Raw genomic sequence first — 7,500 nt, 5'->3', positions numbered from 1 at the left:
TTAAGTGAATTGTCAGTTGGAACATAAATAATACTATGGGTGGTTAAAAACAATGATTGGGATTATCAAATTGGAGAAATTATATTATATTTTTATTTACTTATGTTTTCTTCTTTTGTTTTCTTTTATTTTATACAAAAGGGTTATTACTTCACAAGGCCAAAATCCATTTGAGGATAACGGTTAAGTGAATTGTCAGTTGGAACATAAATAATACTATGGGTGGTTAAAAACAATGATTGGGATTATCAAATTGGAGAAATTATATTATATTTTTATTTACTTATGTTTTCTTCTTTTGTTTTCTTTTATTTTATACAAAAGGGTTATTACTTCACAAGGCCAAAATCCATTTGAGGATAACGGTTAAGTGAATTGTCAGTTGGAACATAAATAATACTATGGGTGGTTAAAAACAATGATTGGGATTATCAAATTGGAGAAATTATATTATATTTTTATTTACTTATGTTTTCTTCTTTTGTTTTCTTTTATTTTATACAAAAGGGTTATTACTTCACAAGGCCAAAATCCATTTGAGGATAACGGTTAAGTGAATTGTCAGTTGGAACATAAATAATACTATGGGTGGTTAAAAACAATGATTGGGATTATCAAATTGGAGAAATTATATTATATTTTTATTTACTTATGTTTTCTTCTTTTGTTTTCTTTTATTTTATACAAAAGGGTTATTACTTCACAAGGCCAAAATCCATTTGAGGATAACGGTTAAGTGAATTGTCAGTTGGAACATAAATAATACTATGGGTGGTTAAAAACAATGATTGGGATTATCAAATTGGAGAAATTATATTATATTTTTATTTACTTATGTTTTCTTCTTTTGTTTTCTTTTATTTTATACAAAAGGGTTATTACTTCACAAGGCCAAAATCCATTTGAGGATAACGGTTAAGTGAATTGTCAGTTGGAACATAAATAATACTATGGGTGGTTAAAAACAATGATTGGGATTATCAAATTGGAGAAATTATATTATATTTTTATTTACTTATGTTTTCTTCTTTTGTTTTCTTTTATTTTATACAAAAGGGTTATTACTTCACAAGGCCAAAATCCATTTGAGGATAACGGTTAAGTGAATTGTCAGTTGGAACATAAATAATACTATGGGTGGTTAAAAACAATGATTGGGATTGTCAAATTGGAGAAATTATATTTTTATTTACTTATGTTTTTTTCTTTTGTTTTCTTTTATTTTATACAAAAAGGTTATTACTTCACGAGGCCAAAATCCATTTGAGGATAACGGTTAAGTGAATGGTCAGTTGGAACATAAATAATACTATGGGTGGTTAAAAACAATGATTGGGATTGTCAAATTGGAGAAATTATATTTTTATTTACTTATGTTTTTTTCTTTTGTTTTCTTTTATTTTATACAAAAAGGTTATTACTTCACGAGGCCAAAATCCATTTGAGGATAACGGTTAAGTGAATGGTCAGTTGGAACATAAATAATACTATGGGTGGTTAAAAACAATGATTGGGATTGTCAAATTGGAGAAATTATATTTTTATTTACTTATGTTTTCTTCTTTTGTTTTCTTTTATTTTATACAAAAAGGTTATTACTTCACGAGGCCAAAATCCATTTGAGGATAACGGTTAAGTGAATCGTCAGTTGGAACATAAATAATACTATGGGTGGTTAAAAACAATGATTGGGATTGTCAAATTGGAGAAATTATATTTTTATTTACTTATGTTTTTTTCTTTTGTTTTCTTTTATTTTATACAAAAGGGTTATTACTTCACGAGGCCAAAATCCATTTGAGGATAACGGTTAAGTGAATCGTCAGTTGGAACATAAATAATACTATGGGTGGTTAAAAACAATGATTGGGATTGTCAAATTGGAGAAATTATATTTTTATTTACTTATGTTTTTTTCTTTTGTTTTCTTTTATTTTATACAAAAGGGTTATTACTTCACAAGGCCAAAATCCATTTGAGGATAACGGTTAAGTGAATCGTCAGTTGGAACATAAATAATACTATGGGAATTTAAAAACAATGATTGAGATTGTCAAAATGGCGGAATTATATTTTCATTTACCCATGTTTAAGCGTTTTCTTTTTTGTTTTCTTTTCTTCATACAAATGAGTTCCAAAGGCTAAAATCCATTTGAGGATAATGGTTAATTGAATTGTAAGTTGGAAAATACGTAAATAATGCCATGGGAGGGTTTAAAAAAAAAACGATAAATGAATTTAAATTTTATATAATTTCTAATTACTCATCTTAATAAATACAGGGTGACCCAAAAAAACGGGCCCCAACTCTAATTAGGCCCCGTTTCTTAGTGTTTTGTTCGAATGAAATGAAACTTTGGTCATAACTAGTTTACTGTATTTATTTGCTTCCCGACCAAAGCAAATTAGGCACAAGGCCGTTTTTAATGTGGGGTAAAAACCAGCTCCCCTAAAAGTAGGCACAAGGGGGGAGGGGGCACTCTGGTAACAAAAAATAATAATTGCCCCAGTATAGACGGTTTCCCCTCCATTGACTGGTACAAATTATCTTAAGTGCAGCTTCTGCAGAACAGATACTACACTTTGATCCAAGCCCGAAAACATCACATCAAAACACTAGGGTCTTTGGCTTTTTTCTCCGTTGACTGTAAAATGCTCAGAAAAACAATTGAATGTCCTCTGTTTTTTGGGGTCACCTTGTGTATATATATATATATATATATATATATATATATATATATATATATATATATATATATAAATACTTCTGCATGCAAAATCCGATCCCGCATTTTACTAATTCCTCCCTCTGATGAGAAGGAAAGTATTTCTTCGAAACTCCACGGATTAAGGACTATCCATTTATCTAGTGTTTCCTTTTCAGATTAAATATGTTTTTAAATCGTTTCAAAGTGTTTTTTAACATATTTTATTAACTGTTTGCTCATATTATAAGCTCTATTTCCTATTTGGTTTTATCGAGCTTTTACATCTGGCTGACATAATTTTATGAATATTAATTCTTTAATATTTATAATATACTTTAATTTTAACATCTTGGTAAATTTAATTGTAATTTTTATTTCATACATATACTAGCGGGGGTACCCGGCGTTGCCCGAGTGTTTGTTTCCGGGACGGGGGGGGAGTTTTAAAAAATGTTATGGTAGGTAAGTAGGAAGGATCAAACCCGGAGTCATGAGTAAAAGTTGGAAAATAAAGTGTGAAAAAAAAAACATCTGCAACGTTAACAGTTCGGCCACCAAGAAAAGTCCATTCCAGTTGTTTAGGAAAAACAAAAAAAAACGACTACGGTAGGTCGGCGCGAACGTGAAAATATAATGTGAATTGTCCAGCACGCTAACCACTACGCCACAGAGCACTGCAGCTTAGTTTAGTGATTTTAAATAACTTCACATGAAAGAACTACGAAGCCAAACCGGTGTTCTCTTCTCAACTGTTCCTTGTGAACGATCCCCAAACGGTGTTAAGCGGTGGCAGGGGGAGGAGGAATTTATTAGAGAGAAAATATTTTACCACTTCCATTGATCTTAACCGATTTTGGCCGTGACTTCTCAGCAGAAAAAGTATAGAAATCTAAGATTATCGAGGAATTTGAGAAATAATAAGCCTATAACACACCTCAGATATTGTTCTGCCGTTTGTGCATATTATATTTGCATGAAATATCTTGATTTTTAATCCTATTAATGTCAAAATCAGACGGGAAAAAATGAGTTCATTTTATTTATATAGAGATATATATATATAATTATTTTTTACTATAATAATTAAATACCTACAGACACTAGTGTTTAATCCTTTCGGGATTCTTCAGTGCAGGGTGTCACGATTAACACCAGCATAACGATTCGAACCGCACACCACAAGACATCTCTGGCTCGATTAGCGGAGGCCGTATCCATTCGGCTACCATTAACCGCGTGAAATAGCGTTGAATTTTAAACATTTTTAAATGTTCATTACGTCAGTCAGAGAGTGATCCTATCGTCTTTTGCTTGTTTTCTTTTCTTTTCTCCAAATGAGTTATTAATGGCGGAAGTATAGAATAGCCCGAGCGTTATTTATTGTGTGTCATGCTTACATCCGAGTCACTGTCGGTTAATTGTTAAAAAAAATGATATATGAATTTATCAAAATGGCGACAAAATATTTTTATTTATGTTTATAAATATAATTAAGTGTTCTTTTTTGTTTTGTTTTCTTTTATACAAATGAGTTACTACTGCCCAAAGCCAAAGGTCACTCGAGAATAACAGTTTACTGCGGGGGCCGGTCGTCCGGGGACAATCAACCTTCGAAACTCAGCGGATTAAGGACTATCTACTTATATAGTGTTTCCTTTTCAGATTAAATATGTTTTAAACTCATTTCAAAGCGTTTTTTTAACATATTTTATTAACTGTTCTGCTCATATATATATATATATATATATATATATATATATATATATATATATATATATATATATACATTGCAAATTCTCTTCTGATTTTCAGATTTTGTAATCATGCCATATTGCTTTATTTTTTTATTTTCTGATGAGTTAAGGGCGAAATGAATTAAAAAACTGACAAAATAATTACATGAATGATTTTACGCTACGAAACAGGTGCTGTTAAAAATTGAACATTTTAACATGCTTAAAGAAATAAATGGTAATATGGACAACATTTTGAAATTTTGAATGTAGACATTTTGTCATTGGTATATAATTTTATATCGTCATTTTTCTAATATATATATATATATATATATATATATATATATATATAAATATATATATATGAGCAAACAGTTAAGGAAATATGTTAAAAAAAACACTTTGAAATGAGTTAAAAACATATTTAATCTGAAAAGGAAACACTAGATAAATGGATAGTCCTTAATCCGCGGAGTTTCGAAGAAATACTCTCCTTTTCATCAGAGGGTAGGAATTAGCAAAATGCGGGATCGGATTTTGCATGCAGAAGTATTTGATGAAACAACAAATAAGTCAAAGATCTTACTTGAAAACAAAGTTAAGCAGAGGGAATATGGTGAAGAAAAAGGTGATTACACACGAATGGATAGTCTGGTGGAAGATAAAAAATCTAGTGACGGTAAAATCCAAATGTAAAACTTCAAGAAAGTTAAAAGAATTTCCATTTGTACAAGTAAAATCCAAGGAAATCCCGTAATTGGAAGAAGATGGTCCATAATAATCCAAAGGCAGAAATCCATGGAATAATTCACAAACATGTGTACAAGGAAAAAATAATATTAATAAAAGAAAAATAAGATGTGCTTTTCACTCTACTTCCGAGACATAACTCATATTATAAGCTCTATTTCCTATTTGGTATTATCGAGCTTTTATATCTGGCTGAAATAATTTTATAAATATTAATTCTTTAATATTTATAATTTACTTTAATTTTACCATCTTGGATCATTTTGGTAAATTCAATTGTAATTTTCATTTTAAACTAGTTTCATTCAATAATTACAAGAAACCCTCTCTACCACCCATAGCAATGGCCAACGACTCTTTATCTGAGAGTCCATCTTTCAAACTCCTTGGCCTAACGTTAACAGGAAACATGAGTTGGAACAATTACATTGAAGGCATTGCCAGGGCCGCTGCAAGAAAGGTGGGCTCTCTCTACCGTGCTAGAAAACTACTAACACCCGAAAGTATCCTGTACCTCTATAAGGCCACCATTCGCCCATGTATGGAGTATTGCTGCCACATCTGGGCTGGTGCATCTGCTACTAGTCTCTCGCTCCTTGACAAGGTTCAAAAGAGAGTCGCAAACCTGATAGGCCCTGAACTGTGCATCTAAGCTTCAGCCTCTGTCCCATCGACGAAATGTTGCATCCCTCTGCCTTTTCTACAAGTATTTTAGTGGTGAATGCTCTGACGAACTGCAATCACTTGTGCCCCCACGACGTGTGCACCCTCGACAAACCCGACAGGCTGCTAAATCCCACCCCCACACTGCAGAGATCCCTAGATGTAAAAGATCTTTCTACTCCAATAGTTTCTTCCCCAGAACCGCTAGACTCTGGAATTCCATTCCAGGTCCCTGCTTCCCCAGCAGTACTGACGTGCAGAAGTTCAAGTGTAACGTGAATCGACACCTTGCTGCCAAAATCCCTACATAGTACCCCAGTAGTTGTTGCCCCTGATAGTAGCCCCCTACACCAAAGTTGCAATTTGCCTTGTTTGGGGTGCAAATGTAATAAAATATATATATATATATATATATATTACTACTTCATTCAATCACATAAATTAATATAATAACAGTTTGTTGCGGAGTCGGTCGTCCGGGGACAATCACCCCAACAACTAACAAGGTAGACACAGGCAAAACGTAAACAGTAAAAAGGCAAAAAGAATGGCTTCTTTAAGGTGGGTTAGGGTTAGGGTTACATTTATACATGTATTATACATGTATTGGAGCTGATCTGATGTGTTGAGGAGGATGTTCTTACACTTCTTCCACTACTGTCGCATGAAGGGCTTGTACCACTTAGGCAAATTTGGTGCCTAAGCGTGTGATTTTCCTGGCTGCAAGAATCACGTCGGAGTCACCACTTGTTTCTGGGTCAATTGTCTCCGGACGACCGGCCCCGCAACAGGCTTATTGAATTGTCAGTTGAAAATTAAATAATACTATGTGAGAGGTATGAAAAATGATATATGAATTTCCAAAATCTCGACAAAATATGTTTATTTACTCACGGTTATAAATATAGTTAAAAGTTTTTTATGCGAATGATTCACACGTATCAAGGCTAAAAGCAACTCGAGAATAAAGGTTAATTAAATGGTCAGTTTCAAAATACGTGAATAATACAAGGGGTTAAAAACTATGAGAGGGATTGTCAAAATGGCGAAATAATATTTAGTTTACGCAAATGAGTTGTCATTTCCCAAGGCCAAAATCCACTCGAGGATAACAGTAAATTGAATTATAGAGTTGGAAAATACGTAAATGGGAGAGTTAAAAAAAATGATGGATGAATTTATCAAGATGGCGAAAGAATATTTTTATTTACTCATGTATAGTATAGGTCGTTTTTTTTGTTTTTGTTTTCTTTTCTTTTACACAAATGAGTCATTGCTTCGCAAGGCCAAAGGCCACTCGAGGATAGCGGTTAACTGAATTATTGCTTAGATGATAAATACGGGATGTTTTATAAAAGACACAATTTGTCAATTTTTGTTTTACATGGGCATTACCACTTATCAAGGTCTTGAGGCCACTCGAGGATAAGAGCTAACGAGTTTACAGTAGAAATTGGACAATGCAGTAACCGTTAGTAATGGAAATCTTGTGAATTTGTTAACTTATATGGAACGGCTCATCAAAAACTTGTTTACATTAGACTTGAAGACAACCATATTGTAATCAGCTGGAAAGCAGGAAAACGGATGACAATTCCACGAAGGAGTATTTTTATGTTCTCATGTTTATAAATATAATTTAG

At 32.5% G+C, this 7,500-nt stretch overlaps 1 protein-coding gene across 1 annotated transcript in view; it reads left to right on the top strand.

Moving 5' to 3' along the window:
* Positions 1–7,500, top strand: part of LOC145270515 (uncharacterized) — a 71,771-nt gene that overhangs the window by 1,542 nt on the left and 62,729 nt on the right. The gene's annotated exons all lie outside the window — the stretch shown is intronic.

The sequence above is a fragment of the Euprymna scolopes genome, chromosome 46, assembly GCF_053919585.1.
Source record: "Euprymna scolopes isolate OS-2025 chromosome 46, ASM5391958v1, whole genome shotgun sequence".
Taxonomy (NCBI): Eukaryota; Metazoa; Mollusca; class Cephalopoda; order Sepiida; family Sepiolidae; genus Euprymna; species Euprymna scolopes.
The sequence above is the reverse complement of the archived record's forward strand: the minus strand, read 5'-3'. Positions and strand labels throughout refer to the sequence as shown.